Source organism: Malania oleifera, chromosome 2, assembly GCF_029873635.1.
Source record: "Malania oleifera isolate guangnan ecotype guangnan chromosome 2, ASM2987363v1, whole genome shotgun sequence".
Taxonomy (NCBI): domain Eukaryota; kingdom Viridiplantae; phylum Streptophyta; class Magnoliopsida; order Santalales; family Ximeniaceae; genus Malania; species Malania oleifera.
The window spans coordinates 50,328,686-50,346,771 of NC_080418.1; the positions used below are offsets into that span (position 1 = coordinate 50,328,686).

The 18,086-nt window shown below is 36.3% G+C and overlaps 1 long non-coding RNA gene and 1 pseudogene across 1 annotated transcript; one reads left to right on the forward strand and one right to left on the reverse strand.

Moving 5' to 3' along the window:
* Positions 1-219: 219 nt before the first annotated feature.
* On the reverse strand, positions 220-5,881 carry LOC131148702 (uncharacterized). Its single transcript, XR_009135056.1, has 2 exons — positions 4,994-5,881; positions 220-434 (listed from the first exon to the last, which is right to left on the reverse strand). It is a non-coding gene; the product is annotated as an uncharacterized LOC131148702 (long non-coding RNA).
* Positions 5,882-6,163: 282 nt separating this feature from the next.
* On the forward strand, positions 6,164-6,759 carry LOC131148182 (uncharacterized; annotated as a pseudogene).
* The last annotated feature ends 11,327 nt before the right edge of the window (positions 6,760-18,086 follow it).

Below are 18,086 nucleotides of genomic sequence, written 5' to 3' on the forward strand. Positions count from 1 at the left end.
CACTATTGGTCTGTTATTACTAACGGTCATAGAACCGTTACTATTGCTTTGCAGATCACTTATGGATTTAGTGACAATTTTAAACCATCACTAAAGCCATAGTATTAGTGACGATTTTGAATTCCTCACTAATACTTAAATTGCACAATTAATAGTGAATTTAATTTTTTTTGTCAAATTATTAATTCCTGTAAAAATCTGTAATTAAATTACATATCATTAAACCATAATTGCAATAAAATTCATAAATTATTCTAAATTTTAATTCAAATTTAAATACAAATATATTATACAAATTCAATTTCAATTTCAAATACAAATATATTATACAAATTCAAATTTAAATACATTTCATTTGTTCGGATAAAAATAAAAAGTGAAAAGCTGCATCTGAGCTACATGACATCGTCCTGACGTTGTCACAGTTGCAAACCCTACAAATTAAGAAAGTTAAAAAAATTAGTATACGGTTTTTGAAAATAAATCACTACCTAGCACATATACAGGCATAAAAAATAAATCACATCATTGTAAGAGTATCAGATTGTAAACAATCAGTTTGATTGCAGCGATTTGAATCTAAACAATATCAGCAAAGCTTTCTTTGTATAGGATGAGAAAATCCACCCCTCAATATAGACAGTACACACCAATACAAAGAATGAAAAATACAGTAACAATGCAAATTAGGCAGCATACACTAGCACAAAGCAACACTATAAAACTTGAAAGGTTAAGTTCAAAAAGCAGTCACGACTACATAATTCAGTATTATATGAGGAATCACAAATATAAATAGCCTCTCCAAGATTCGCTTTGACCACCTAGTCCACAACGAATAATTAAGTGATCTAACCACACATAGGCAAATAATATGTTAGTGGGGACTCCGATGAACTTAAAACCCACTATCTCATCTCATGCTCTCTCGATTGCCATCCAAGTCAAGAAGTTGAGCCAATGCCGGACCACAAGTTGAGACAATCTACAACAAGAACGAGCAAGCATCAAGTGAATCAATATCTTTTGAAGTCTCAACAATTGGTCCAAAGTAAAACGATGATGCTCATTAAGGTTTCGAAGCTAATAAAAAAATAAGTCAAAAAGTAGGACAATACCTTCGTTCATCTTCATTTAGACTCCTACTCATAAATTAACCATCAGCATAGAAAATTCCTATTTTATCATATGGGCCATCAATTATAGAGATGGACATGCCTAGTTTTCTGAAGATGTCACAATTTAATCAGAAATTGCTCTGAATCTCAAGTAGGGTCAATGATGTGTAGCACATTAAAGGTAAAAATAATTTTCCTCCGGATTTCCTTTTTAAGAGATTGGAAGATTATCTCTGAATCTTTATTATGTTCATCTTTGAAGCGATCAATCTTCCAATTTTCCTTGTTATTTTCATATTTGAACCAACTAATCTTCCACATCTCCAAGAAAAAGTTCTTGATTATGTTTTTATAAGCAAAAAGTATCAATCAATGGCTTGATTTTCAAAGCTCTACACTAATATCTCATTTGGTTTGCGGAAATGGAATGTGAATGTGAATGGAACATTATGGAATTAAAATTTCAACGTAACATGAAGACTATGATTGATAAATTTGATTCCATTCCATTCCTATGTACCAAATTTTTAGCAATAGAGACCACTCTGAAACCTTCCCTTTTCCACTTTGCTTAACAATTTTTTAATATACTGGAACTAAAACCTCGGAAAATTACTATTTTATTTCTGAAGGAAGCCTATCTTTCATGTGGCATTTGATGGACCTCTATTTGATTAAAATGATATTCAAAACAGGTTCATTCCTTAGTTACTCTGCAAAAACAGCTAAATATTAGATCTCAAGAAAGAAAAAAAAAAAATTACCGCATGCTATTAAAATGAATTACTTTGGAGGTAACCCTTCTGGGGATAACCTTGGAGAAGGTGGTTTCAAATATGCCTTAAATCACTTTCCAGTCCCTAGTAAATTAATTTTAAAGAAGGAATATGATTACTATATCTTGATAGTATGAATTTCAATATCGCATTAATGCTCCCTGCAACTAGAAAGATTCTCAAACTCTTCATCATACAAGGATCTTGATGTCCCTCATCCATGGCATACAACTTGCCAAAGTCACTTTCAGCTCTTTTTTATCCTGAAACATTTCACTACGATAATGAATTCTATCCAATGGATTACATCCAAGTGATCAAGTGCTTTGATGATTTTTTCAACTCTTGGAACCTAATCATCAAATCTACTCAAGGCCCACAAATTATGTTCCAGGAGTAAAGATCTATGTGAATGATAGCTCAACTGACAATGAACCAACAAATTATGACCAACAAGCCCCTCTTTCAACAAAGGGGAAGTAAAAAGTGAATGCAAGCATGCATTATGCGATGCTGTGCTAAACAGTACAGTACGAGAAGTAGGTAATTGGTGTGTAAGAAATTATGACCAACAAGCCAAGGGGAAGTAAAAAGTGAATGCAAGCATGCGTTATGTGATGGTGTGCTAAACAGTACGAGAAGTAGGTAATTGGTGTGTAAGAATTGGTAAATGATGTTGTGCGAAATACCAAAAGCATGATTTGTAGTCTATATCAAAAGTATTCTGTGTAGTTGTAAGGCATTTTGTTTTTTCTTTTTCTTGGTAGTTGTAAAGGCATTGACACTTTTGTTATGTAGCTTGGAGTCCACAAGATTCTGTAAATACCCTATAGGGGCAAATGGTCAAGCCATCTCTTCCATTTCTTTTATTCTAATACACCTCCCCATTTACTGTGTGCATCCACTCTGTTCTAAATTCTCTAAAGTGATTGTATCCCATTCGGGGCTACAAACTTGATATCAAAGCCACAGTAGCATAAATACTGATTTAACAAAGTTCAATTTTTTTTCATCACTTTAAAGCCCTTCCACCCATGAACAAGCCCCTCTTTCCAACAACCCTTGATATCGTCCCTGAAGTGGGGTCCCCTAATGGATCGAAGATTGAAATGAAGAAGAAAATAGAGGATGCCTTGAACTTTATTGAGTTTCGAGGGGGAGAAACATATTTAGGCTCTTGACCCAATTAAATAACCATTTCACTCATGAGTCACACTTTCCTTTTTATAAAGAAACATCCTAAACATCTCCTAAAAAGTTCAATGGTAGCCAAACTTCATTTGGAAGTTCAGCATTGTTTGATTGAAGTTGCATTATGGGCTTTCAGCAATAAAAGAAGCAGAGCACCTGGACTGGGCAATGAGGCTGCGTATAGCTATGGGCACAGCATACTGCCTCGATTATATGCATCAGCTCACCCCACCCATATTTCATAGGAACCTCTAATCTTCCTCTGTATATCTGACTGAGGACTATGGAGCCAAAGTTTCAGACTTCAGTTTCTGGAATAAGGTAACTACAGCCAAGATAGGATCAGCTGCCACAGAGCTCTTAGATACGCCAACAGCAGATCCAGAAGGCAACATCTACAGATTTGGGGTAATTTTATTGGAGATGGTGACGGGAAGGCTAGCCTACTCAGTAGGAAGTGGCTCTCTCACAGACTGGGCATGTGACTATCTGAATGGGAATAAACCCTCAAGAGAAATGGTGGATCCAACCTTGAAGTCTATCAAAGAGGATGAACTGGAGAAACTGCTTCAAGTGGTAAAAATTTGTATCCACCCTGACCTGGAACAGAGGCCAATATAACTTGTTTCTCTAAAGATTTTAATTTTTTATTACTTTTAACTAATAAAATGATGTAACTTGTTTAGTTTATTATGATGTTTTCTGTGCCTAATAAAGTAATAGCATATATTTATACTACAAGCTAAGATATTTTCTATCATGAATTTATTTATCAGGTGTATGATTAATAAAAAGTGAAATAACGATCATTTTTAATAGCACTTTCTTTAAATCTAATGTGAAAATTATTATGCTTACTAAACAATTTCAGTAAGTTATACTGAAGGATCCAAAATACATTAAAAATCCTAATACAAGCTAAGGGCTTAAAATATGTACATATACCAATGCAGGAAAAGTAGTACATGATTGAAAAATATTCACATATGTTACACCATCTCCCCCCTATGTAACATCCATCACTCCTAATTTCTGCTACACCCATAATCGTTCCATTATGCTAATAATGCAATCTGCTACTGTTAGTTAAAACCATCAACATAATTTATTCAAGTATGGTTTGAACCCACACCAGAACTGACCTTCCAAGATCGGTTGACCCATAAACAAAGATGTGCTACAAAAGGAACTTGTGACATTATAATAAGGATATATGACAAAAGGAATTGCTATCAATGAGCAAGCAAGGTAATATTGGAAGAGATGCACTTCTTTTTAGCACAAAGACTAGCATTTCACCTAAATTACCTTGTCAAAGGACAGGATGACAAAGTTTATGTTACTAGATAGTTAAGGTTTGGAAACCTGGTGTGCTAGATGGTAGATCCAAATGCAGCCACTATGGGACAAATGATACATGCAATCAATGGATACATATGACCTAAAGCACTAATAGGGGTAAGGGGAAGTCACAAAACACATGGAAGTAACAAGATTTCATTTGTTGCTGTGAAAACATATTTCTTTGTGGTTTTCTTGTAATCTACCAGGTACATTTTCCATTTAATTCATCCCCAATAGGAATAGCAGGGATCTTTCTAGTTCCAGCTAATTCTATGATTTACACCACAACCCAAATTGTAAAACACCACCAGTCTCAATCCCCAACTAATGAAACATAAGATCCAACGAAGAAATAATCAGTAAAAGAGCTACGACCATGATTAAAGCTGCCACAAAGTGGCTTCACAAATAAATCATGAAATTAAGTGCTAGAACAATCGGAACCATGAACAAGTCACAAATAAATTAGTACAAGACTGCCATAGCACCCAGAAACTCAAACACAACCCCAAGAAAACAACTCACAAAATTGGATCAATTGGAGAAGTTAATCACTGAAATTACCATGGCTCACAAAAAACAGCTTATGAGCACTGCCACTGGCTCACAAAAAGCAGCTTCTGAGCACTGCCACTGCTCCAAGAGAGTCTCCAATGACTGTTACTAACACCGAATCACAACTAAGAAATTACCATGACTGCATGGCCACAACAAAGATTAGATCTTCGAGCAATACACATGTCGAACAGCTTGATATTTTGATATATGGAATGAATTAGAACATTAAATAAAAAACACAGCAAATCCCACTATTTCAGACCCAATAAACTCAATAACCATTGATAAACTGCTTCACGAAGCATCAAAGAACCATTCCTTGGGTCTCGTAGATGAGCAATTAAAAAAGGTGAGACCTTTGGGCAAAAAACATCACGAAAAACTCCAATAACATGTTAATAGAGGGATTGGATCACTGCTGAATCATTTCAGGTCAAAACCATGTCTGAGAGTGGCTTCATGCGCCGGCGCATGCAGTCGGCTTTGGCAGCCTTCGTCCAGCATGTGAGGTTCCATGAGAAACTGCCTAAAGGTGGGATTTCAGTGGGGGCAGACCGGCAGTGTCTGAGGGTGACTATGGTGTTGATCTTGACAAATCTATAGTGGGTTTGATGTTCTTGAACTGACAGTGTCAACCAGAAAACTAGCGACTGGTCTGACTTCCTGCTGCTGTTGGCTGTTTTATAGGGTTATAATATCGCTGAAAAATCTTCTATACTGATAGACAGGCAGCGAATTTTGGGTTTTAGGTTTCAGTTTTGATGTTGTTAACACATAGGGTTTAGGTTTCAGAATCATGCTATAATACCATGTTGAATAATTGGGTAAAAGGGGAGATCTAAACTCAAAAATAGGTCTCTCTCTCTAACTTACACTTGTTACGAACCAAACTATAACAATTAATAATAATTCTAAAAGACTAAATAACCATTAACATATTTCATGACCTATCTTATTTTGAAACATGAAATATAACTTATAAACTACTTGTTTACCACTCATGAAATATTAAATTTAATTGATTAAGTAAATCATGACAAGAAATAGCCATAACAATACAAAGTTCAAAATATTTTTAATATTTAATATACAACTCTCAGTTATTTTGGCAAGCTTGAGGTTACAAAGTTTTAGGAATCAACCCATCTATGGCATTCCCTCTTTGGAGTAAATTGTTTTGAGCTTCTTGAGATGCTTAAAGCCCATAAAAAAGGTATCCGGCGAGCAACTGTCAACACGTTTGGATACATTGCAAAAGCCATTGGACCACAAGATGTCCTGGCAATATTATTGAACAATCTTAAAGTGCAGGAGCGTCAGAACCGTGTGTGTACTACTGTGGCAATTGCAGTAGTTGCAGAAACATGTTCTCCTTTTACAGTACTACCAACATTAATGAATGAGTATCGTGTACCAGAACTCAATGTACAGAATGGTGTTTTAAAATCACTCTCTTTTCTTTTTTAGTACATTGGTGAAATATGTAAAGATTATATTTATGCAGTCACTCCACTACTTGAGGATGCTCTCATGGATAGAGATTTGGTACATAGGCAAACTACTTCCCAGCTGTCAAGCAAATGGCTTCGGGAGTGGCTTGTTTAGGTTGTGAGGATGCTTTAGTACACTTGTTGAATTATGTATGACCAAACATATTTGAGACTTCTACGCATGTTATTAATGCTATCATGGAAGCCATAAAAGGGATGAGGGTTTCCTTGGGTGCATCTGCAGTCCTAAACTATTGTCTGCAGGGGCCTCTTTTGCCATGACCCTACACTACCGTAGCTACTTCCAAATGAACAGAACAGTGTTCAAAGCTTAATTGAACTTTTACAAATTACCTTGACACATTTAACAAGCTTGAACATGATTTTTTTTGGTTAGCTAAACTTAGCGTTAATGAGGCAAGACCAATATCATCCAAATTCATCCCATTTGTTAAATAAACTTTATAGTCAAGCTCGGAATTACTCATATATGTACATTAAAAAAATCACTTTTATCAAGCTGTCTTTTCCTTTTCTTTTTTTTTTTGGGCAGGCAAGGCGACAGAACCACCAAATGGAACAAAGGGCTGAAAGAAACAAGGAACTCACTCACCTGGCCCAAAGATCAGGCATCTGAGTATAGCAATTGACACCCAGGGACGGAAACCTTAAGGGGTTGGAAGGAGATCACATTTCTTATGCTCATGGAAGCATCCCAGAGTTGGCCCATTGGACTCCCCTGGGAAAAAAAGGTAACTGTGCTTTGATTTTGTTTAAATTCATCCCATTTGTTAAATGAACTGTACAATCATTCCTGGAACACTCGTTAATGTAACTTAAAAAAAAAAAATTTAATGCACTCTATTCAAGCTGAGTCCTTCAAGTTATTGAAAAATAGCTTATTTTGTGTTTGGGAGCTTTGAGTTCAAATTTTGAATTTGGATTTGTGCAAGTAAAGAGTAAAACACTTATTAACTTGTATAACATTTCGACTAAATCCACAAAATCTAAATTCAATACCTAAAATCCATACTTCCGAACACACCCTTAGAAAGTAGGACAAAGAATAAATGAGCAAAAGAAACACCCAACGAATCAACGAGCAGACCAATAAATGAGCCAAATAAACTACTTAAAAGGCAAAACAAACCAAGCTTTGCCTAGTTCAAGTCTTTTATTTATGATTATTATAAAATGAACTTCAAAATTACGCATGAAATCGATCATTTGCTTTTTACCTAACCAAGCTAGTGAGCTATTCACCATGGTTGAGTTCATAAAGACCGTTTAATTTCAGTATATGCTTATGTGTATTCCCATGATTTTATAGTCCACCAAAATTTTTCTCATGTAGTTGACTCATCCTCGTTCGATCCAAATTTTCAAAACCCAAAAAATGGGTGTCACTACTTAGCCAAAATTCCCAACATCCTCATTGGATCCAAATTTTCAAAACCCAAATAATGGGTGTCACCACTTAGCCAAAATTCCCAATCTAATCACAACATTGAAGCTGCAAAATCATAAAGCAGATGAAAATATAAATGTTCAAATTAAGAAACTAAAGAAAACTTTGAGAGAATCAACCCCTTAAATAGCACTCTTGAACAATTAAAGATAACAAGAAAAGAAAAAACTCCCTAATGTATTCTGATACCTTTCTTCTTGGTCATAACAGAACCACCTAGTTTTTTCTAACAATGCGTAATAAACGAATGCACAACACAACCCAAAAGAGGAGATGTGTGAGCAAACAAAAACGACATTTATACTTAATTTAAAATCACAAAAATATAACCATAAAGTTTCAATAAGTGAACTCACATTCAAGAATCAACAAAATAAAGAAAACTAGTCTTATTCCATCTCTGAGTTTCGAAAATTAACCTATAAATCACAATTTACGAAAGGATATTCAAATATGTCCAACCATGAAAACTGAAAACTGTCACATATATTCAACAGATCATCATCCGTCCATCAAAGAATCGATAATAACTCATCAAAATATGGCTTGAGACTATTACATTTGGTAACAAAACTACCCTAGAGATGCTATCATATGTGGATCATGCACAAAAGTGAAAGTCACTCTAATTAGGTCTTTGATTAGACAGGCAGACCATAACATTATACCAATAATTATTAAATATCTATTGATGTATTTTGAAAGTAAAAAAAAAGGATAAAGTATTTATTCTAATTGAAATCCTTATGCATTTTCTATTTGAAATACTTGTCACTAGCTTTGACATACCTTCTAATGGGAGGAGTCACCCGCATCATCTGGACGGGATTGGCGCATCATTTGTCCATATGCACTTTCTAATTCTTGATGGCTTGCATCTCTGCTTCCAAGTTCAAGATCTTTTCTTGCAATTGTTGGTTCTCCACTTCCACCATTTGCACCCGGATAACCATCGCTTCCTCTCGAGCCTCGGTGGCTCGATGCTTTCAGTCAATATCAGCACGAGACGCCACGCTGAAAGAAGATGATGGTGTTGGGGTGACGTATCCACTCCCAAGACCATTCAACCAGCCACCTGATCATTGCCCAAGCACTTGAGTTCAGATCTCGTCATTCGTCATCGGCTGACTACCCTCTACAATGGGTGCATCTCGTAGCACAAGCATTCTTGCCTATTTTAAGTCATTAAAATGATGAAAATGAAGAAATAAGAATACAACTGACGTTTTGAATAAGATAATGAACTAAATAGTCTACTTAACTTACATGTTTCATCTGCGCACCCTGGCACCACTCCCCAGATGTCCTTTAATGTGTTCTCTGATACTGATTCGGCCTCAACTCTAGGTTGCCAGTGACGAAATCACGCTACATTATCATATAAAAGTTCATTAACATGAATTCAGTGGTGTCAATATAAATAACACTTGTTAGGTAATGGTCAAATAGTTTCATAGCAATTACATTTCGATGATTGACGAACAATTTCGAGCCACCACAATGCGTCGTATCTAGTTTGCTACGATTCATAGCATTTTTCTCACAGATAGCCTACAAAATAGATCTAATCACTTTTTATTATTCACATAAAAATGAAAAAGTAGTTATTGTAATTAATATAAACACATCACCTGATAGTTAGGGTCTCAAAAATGGCGACACACCACCTGCCAATCCTCTAGGGAGATCTTATCGCATGGGTGTGCTTCTGCCTTATCTCCCATCTCCCTAAAATGGTTGCACATTTTGCTGCGATATGTCTTAAACCGAGAGCACAACTGCGTGTTCACCGCCTTTTTCACATGGTCTGCGGTGAAAATGTCCATATCAAACTCTTCTTACATATGAAATATATATTGAATGTTAGAGAATCTTTAGGGTAATATATTAAAAGTGAAAGAAATGTTTTAGGGTTACTTACCAATATGCGCTCATATAGAACCAAGCGCTGAGCCTCCGTCACCTTTGGCCAGGTGAAGCAAGTGACTAGAGCATATTGGCGACATATAATGCCAAGCTCCTGTGACCAGGCTGTGCACCAATCGTCAAGCGGGGCCATAAAGCTTGGAGGAATATTGATACGGATCCGCCGCCTAGTCTTCTCCAGGTGCTTCTTTAGCACAACGTTCTTTGTTGCACCACGGCTTGCACTCATATGTGTCATAGAGGTCAATGCTGAAAGAAGAGTTAAAGAACAATAAGATAATCATACACGTGAAATGACAGTAAATATATTATTCTAAATCAAATACTCGTAACCTTACCAATGCTGTTGATTATGGACGAAAACTCACCCTGGGCTTGATCCCCAACTGATGGATTGATGTCGGGCTGGGGTCCCGAGGGCTTAGATGGTGCCGCATCAGCCCCAACATGCTCAGTCGCTCTCGAGGATGACCCATCATCCTCGCAGGAAGATGTCGTCGATAGCCTAGATTGAATTAAGGGATGGCGACCTTCTGGTGCCATGTTTGCAAAACAGTTCACAAGTAAATATAAGAAGATTGGATATTAAATGGATGCATAGTAAATATATTTTTGCATGTCAAATACACGGTGACAACATAACACGCTTACCCCCTACACATCCTCAATATCAGTATCATCCTCACTTTCTAGAGTGTCTTCCTCTTCACTGTAGTACTCAACCATAGTTTCATCTTCCCCATTAATTTCATCACTGTCGATGAAGTCAACGTGTACAGAGGGTTCAAGTCTAATGTCAGCAGTTCCTACGTATTCTGTCGTGGCACCAACCCTATTTAATGGTATATGATCGGCTCCTTCCTCGGCAACATTGATAGCAGATTGCGTTGTTATAGGATCAGATGGGTGATCTTCTTAGAAAGCATCATTGCTGACACTCTTCTCCCCATCTGCGACTTCTGTAATATTATACAAACTTCAAGGAGGAATTTTTTGGGCCACATGCCATTCACCCTTTAATTTTGTGTCCTTAAGGTATAACACTTGTTCTGCCCGTGTCGTAAGCACAAAAGGGTCATTTTCATACCATGTTTTACTGAAATTGACACTAGTAAAGTAGGCATTCGTATTTATCCCACTCTTTTTATTGCTAATGTCCCACCAGGTACACTTGAAGATGTGGACAAGTCTGTTAGCTCCATAGTGAAGCTCTATAATGTCATTCAACACACCAAAATAGTCAATTTCCTCATCTCCTTCTGTGCCTAGCACTGCAACTTCACAATTTTGGGTTCTTTTATGCAGTTCGAGGGACTTTATATGAAAGCGTAAGTCGTTGACAATGCAACCACTGTAGTGATTAACTCGTTGATCGGGGCCACATGCCAACGCGTACAAATCTATACTTGCTGTTGGTTCTTTATTATAATACATGACTTTCATCTATTAATTACAAAGGACTTTATATGAGTAAACCGTCAATATTGATAATGTACATTGTAGCGAACTCAGGTAGTAGTTGTTACTTACACGGCACCCAAGCTAATTGAAAAATTCCTTCTTATGTCTTTTGTCAACATTCCTTTCATTTTGAGCCAAAAGTTCAGCTTTATGTTCGCTATATGCAACAATAGTACATGTTACTGTCAACTAAGTATATATGCATATGTAAATACAATGCAAAGTAAGGAGGTTTGAACCACATACTCGATATATGGAATAATTTCATCACAATTATTGTGGACATAAAGATGTGCCTTTCGTAGGTCGTCCATATCAATGAAATCGTAAACCCATGCACCGAACGGCCAAACATTTCTTCGAAATATAGAGCTCCTCAGTTCTTCATCTTCGACATTAATAGCATGAACATTTGCATTTTGCTCCTCACAAGTGAACCTTCTTTCAATATCATGTAGATACATTGAGCAAAATGCAAGACATTCACTATCAATGTATGCCTCAATGATTGAACCTTTCGGTCGTGCCTTATTGCGCACATACCCCTTCAAAGTGGAAAAAAATTTGTGTATTTTACACAACATTAGTGACTTGTACACAAAAAAAAAAAAAAAAAAGGCAAGGAAATCACGAGAACATTATAGAACTTCATAATATACCTCTCAATAGGATACATCCAACGATATTGGACCGGTCCTCCAATTATGGCTTCCATTGGTAAATGGACGGTGCTTGTCATTTTATTTTGTTCATCATTGTCCAATTCCCAAGCATAGGAAAATTCCATTGTCAAGCATAGTAAATCTTGGAGTCCCAAGGTCATTTCCATAGGGATTCAATTGGTAAGTTTAAGAGTTCATACGTCACAAATTAATTCAGAGTGAGAGGTGTGGGGATTGATTTTAATGAATACAATTGTCACTTGATTATAACAATTTAATTAAAGGGTTAGGCTTTAGATTTCATCCTAATCTCATCATTGGTAATCAAATCTCATCTTTATAACTCAACCAACATCAATATACCTATTGAACTTGATCGGAAAATATATCGCTTGAAATGCATAGGTTTGACAAAAATTATTGAATAATGTCAAATGAAAATATTTTAGCAAAATTTTAGAATGTAAGAACAAAAAGCATTGGTTATGTCAAGATTTAACTTGTCTACAATCAATCAAGAAGTTTACAAAACCAAAAGTTTTTAGAAAAAGATCATTGAACATTAACCAATCTTAAACATAAAATACTTGAAGATTGAGATGAGAATTACCAATAATAAGATGTAGGACTCCACCCTTAACCTAACTTGAAATTTAGTTGGTTATTAGAATGAAAAGAAGAAATACTTAAATTAAAAACTTCAGAATGTTTAGAAGGAAATAAGAGAGAGAATACAAGAAAATGAGGTAGCTCCCTAAGGCTAACACAAGCCTCTTATTTATAGGTTGAAAAACTACTACTTCCACTCCAAAACCTAACACAATTTATTAGTTACACTCCTATACCTACCACAAACACCTTCACCTACCAAAATGGTAGTTGCACTCCTTGTGATGTTGAAATTTATTGTTTAATCTCGTCACCTTTCTTCTAACTCAAGTTTGGAAGGCTAAACATTGTAATTTGGACTTTCTTGTGAAATGAAAATTTGTAGGTCTTGAAGTCTTCTTTGAAATGCGACCAAGTTTGTTCAAATTGGACAAACTAGTCAAAAGTTATGACCGATTTACCAAAGCTGCGCAAAACTGCTACATTACTTCAATTAACCCGAATTAAAGCACTATTGGATGTTATTCAATTCTTCCAAACATCCTTCCTCACTTCACAAATTAGTACTTTGAATCCTTAAAGTCTTTGCAGCCAATCCATACTCCACCCGAGGGCTAATCAATTATTTATTGCAATTTACCTACAAATCACAAAAATCACACAATAAGTTCTATATGCATATTACGTAGATGATTTGCTTATTTCTGTGCACTAAGATGGCGTATAAATGTTCATAAATATGCAATATTATGTACTAATCACACCCCCAAACTTGCACATTGCTAGTCCCTAGCAAATATTTTAAATAAAACTTCAAATAAAGTAAAAAATTGGAAAATAAAGCCACTTTCGTAGGGAAACACGATTGCATTTAGCGCATGCAACAAGCCTTTAAACCCCTAGGTTCCCCCTAGTGGACAAGTTAAGTCTCGTGAGGGCTTGCAGAGATGCTAACCACAAACATCATTTATGCTGTCAAAAGAAAATAACAATGACTATATTAAAAATAAAAGTAAAAAAAACAAAATAAAATAAAGTAAACTACTACTACCTTAAAACAAAAAAAAAAAACTTAAAACGAGAACTCCCTTATCAACTTTTGAATTTTAAACTAGTCCAATAAATAGAATGCTCAATTAATTAATTTACTTATAAGTAATACAAAGTTTTAGAGAAAAACTCAAATGCATCAATCCAACTCTCAATGTGTAAGTGAATTTAGCCATTGAAAATAATCCAAGTTATCCAAATGCAGATGAATTTAGATCATTCCATTTTTGAGTTTTGACTTCAAGACCTTACCATGGTGTCTCTTAGAAATAAAATCTCTCGTTTAAAATAGGGTAAACATCCACCCAAGAGCTCATGTGAACAAGAGTATTTGACTAGCAATTTCAAGTATAATTCACATGAATAGAAAAACGGCACAGATGGAAACAAGTCTCGAAAACTGAGTAATGAATTATAATCTTGATAAGTGGCATGTTAGTGGCACATGATTCATTAAAATTATTCAACATTGAAACACACGACAATTCATAGAATCCAAAAGGACTTTCATTGGTTGTAATGTAATTCGGGTAAGAAGGAAAGGAGATCAAAATTGTGATGGTTTTCAATGTGGCTTAGGACACTATCCATGACCATCACAAATTCTAACCTATCCAAACACATAGTTAAATACCCAAACATAAAATGGGATTGAAGAAAACACACCATACAAGGTTGTAAACCTCAATCTTTAAGAAGTTATTGCTCGAGAGGGCTACAAATGGGGCATTAAATATGGCACCAACATGCTAATAATAAAGGGTGTGCCCTAAGGTTTTTTTTTTTTTTTTTTGTTTTTGTTTTTTGTTTTAGAATGACCCCAATCCTATGTTCCTTCAACGTTTACAAGCCACTGCCAACATTGCCAACCCTTGAACAATATTTACCCACAAAAGATTTCCCTAAGCTGGCCAAGAATGGGGAAAACACTAACAGCTCAAACATAGGGTACAAATGATATTAAAAGTTAAAAGAATTAAGGCTCAAATTTTCAAGAGGGCCTAAGATCATGTTCTATAAATTGCCACAATTCAGTATTGAATAATAATAAGGCTTAAATATATGTCACTAACAATGGAAAATTTATGTATTGAATTAAAATTACCCCCAATTGAAAGATAGGCACAAATATGACAAGAAGGTTTAAGTCTCCACTTGATTTGTAAGGACCTCATTCGCAAGCATTAATAACTCAAATATGTTTCAAATGGCTTGTAGATGTGCACGAGTGAGATGCCAAATTGATGATTAAGCATGTCTCAAAACAAAGTATTACACTAAGTCTATGAATCACATAAGAGCATACTAGAAATCAAACAGAGTTTAAATTCACTCATCAAAAAGTCTTCTCTATTTCTCACTCTTTTTTCAAATATATATATATATATATATATATATATATATAACTGATATCTTCACACCCCCCAACTTAAATTATGCATTGCCCTCAATGTGTATAGATGAAATAAGAAGAAAAGATTAGGGAGAGTAAGGAGAAGGTATCACCTTGAGAATGAGTCTACGACATATCTGTAATTAATGGGTAAGAAAAAGGATAAAACACCAAAATCAAAGTAAATGTCTGGGCTGCGCATGCCGGTAATCTTATCCTGACAACAAATTTGAGAACTAGGAAGGAATGCCTTTATTTGATGGGGTTTTTCTCTAGCCTTCCAGACCTGAATGATCTACCTGCAACCAACACAGACAGTAGGATAAGAAGACAGGTTGTTTGCCCTTTCAAAAAAAAAAATCTGGAAAATGAGATGTAATGGTGCTTATAAATGGAAGTGAATGCACAAGGGTTAGGTACTCAAGACATCCATTTGATCTTGCACTCCAAAATTTCCTAGCTTCTTTTAAAGGCTCTCAATCATCCCCATGGCAGGATCATCATCCAACCCAATTCCGGATCTGAATGTGGCACCAGATGTGACGACTAGTCCTAATGAGCTACTAAGATATATCCCTGGTCTATCTTATTTTTCACCTCAGCTCCAAGGTGATGTGATGAAAACTGAAATGGTAATGGCCACAATGTCTGATGCAAGTGCAGCTTCCCATGCGATTTCTCTGAGTGCTCAGGTGATCACGTCAATATCTCACTTGACCCAACATCTGCAGAGTCGAAACACTACTGTGAACTGCCTCCAAAATGAGATTGCCTTTCTGCAGCAGAAATCCCGAGAAGACCTACAAAAAGTAAAAGACTTGCGGCAAGAAAATAAGGAGCTGAAGCGAGAGGTCAATGAGCTGAGGAGGCTGGTGGAAAATTACTCCAACGATCTTGGGCCTAGGGTAGCAGGGCTGGAGGAAAGTCGGGAGCATTTCCAGAAGGAACATAAACGGCTCAAAGCCATGGTGCAAGGAAAGGGCAAGACCTCTTGCTTTTCAACTTGAGGGGGGAGGCATGACAGAGAGTCGGTCTAAGGGTCTTTTCTCTTTTTCCTTTTTTTTTTTTTATTTTGAAAATAATAGACCGAGTACCACGGTGTGTAAACCTCTCCCCCCAACTTGAAATGTACATTGTCCTTATTGTCCAAAGTGATGGCATGATGCAAGCCTGCGAAAAGGGGTTAAAAAGAACACGGGAGAACAAGAATAGTTAAAATAAAAGAGAAGAAAGAGAAAAAATAAATAAATAAAAATAAAGATACAAGAACATAAAAATAAAATAAAGAAAGTGAAATATATACAAGACTACAAGACTAAATGTGGTCTAAGTTGAGGGGAAGTCCTGGTAAACAGGATCCACCATTTCCTCTCCAGTGTTAACACGAGGGAAATCTTCCAAAAATGGTTTTAGACGTTGCCCATTTATCTTGAAAACATTACCATCTTTGGGATTTTCAATATCCACAGTGCCATTAGTTCAAAAGGCATGTTCCAATCTAGTGGTTGCATTATAGGCGGAGAAATTAACATTTTTTTCAGTTTTGAAAAAGCCGCTTGATATGCATTTGTCCACTCGAATGGAACATCATTAGCAAGAAGGTTGCACAAAGGACGTGCAATGGCACTGAAATTTTTTATAAACCTTCTATAAAACCCTGCGTGTCCAAGAAAGGACCGCACATCCTTGATGCAAGTTGGTGTAGGAAAATTTGAAATAATTTCTACCTTGGACTTGTCTACTTCTATCCCCTTAGCAGAAACAATGTGGCCCAACACAATACCTTGTGTCACCATAAAGTGACATTTTTCCCAATTTAAGACGAGATTTTTCTCCTCACATCTAGTGAGGACACAACCTAAATTTCCTAGGCATCCCTCAAATGAGTCACTGAAAATAGAGAAGTCATCCATGAAGACTTCCACAATTTCCTCAACCATGTCACTGAAGATACCCATCATGCACCGTTGAAAAGTTCCCGGTGCATTACACAATCCAAAGGGCATTCTCTTGTAAGAAAATGTGCCAAAAGGACAAGTGAATGTAGTTTTTTCTTGGCTTTCTAAGGCAATCTCGATCTGATTGTAACCAGAATACCCATCCAAAAAATAGTAGAAAGAGTGACCAGTCACTCTCTCTAGGACCTGGTCCAAAAACGGAAGCAGGAAATGATCCTTCCTAGTGTAAGAGTTCAATTTTCTGTAATCAATGCACACACGCCAACCCGTTTGAATATGAGTTGGAATTGACTCATCATTCTCATCAACAATCATAGTCACTCCCGACTTCTTTGGTACAACTTGAGTGGGACTAACCCACTTGCTATCAGCAAAGGGGTAAATGATACCTGCATCCAAAAGCTTCAATACTTCCTTCCTAACTACCTCTTTCATTATAGGGTTCAATCTACGCTGTGGTTGGCGAGATGGTTTGGCATCTCCCTCAAGGTAAATCCTATGTGTGCAGACAAAGGGGCTAATACCTTTGATATCAGCTATGCTCCATCCTATAGCACTCCTATGGGATCTCAACAAGTCTAACAATTTGGCCTCTTGGGCTTCCTTTAATGTAGAGGATATCACCACAGGGTAAGTCTCTCCCTCACCTAGAAAAGAATATTTTAAATGTGATGGCAATGGTTTTAGCTCAGGCTTGGGTGGTTGGACATGAGATGGTAAAATTTAAGTCTCAGAAGGAGTTAACTCCTCAAATGTAGGAATCGAACCATGAACTTCAAGGACCTCAACTATATTGAGAAGAGAGCGGAAGTGCTCCGCTTTGGGGTTCTCAACACAGTCATCCTCCACAACATTTACCAGGCATGCTTCAAGAGGGTCTTCATAAGAGAAGGCATCCAAGTGTTCCTGTGAAATAGCATCAATGCTATTAGCTTCAAACACATCACCATCATCCCCAACTTGCTTCATGACATTAAAAATGTTATGTTCAGCAGTCACGTTCCCAAATGAGATTTTCATTAAACCATTCCTGCATTGGATGTTAGCATTGCTCGTAGCAAGGAATGGTCTACCAAGGATAT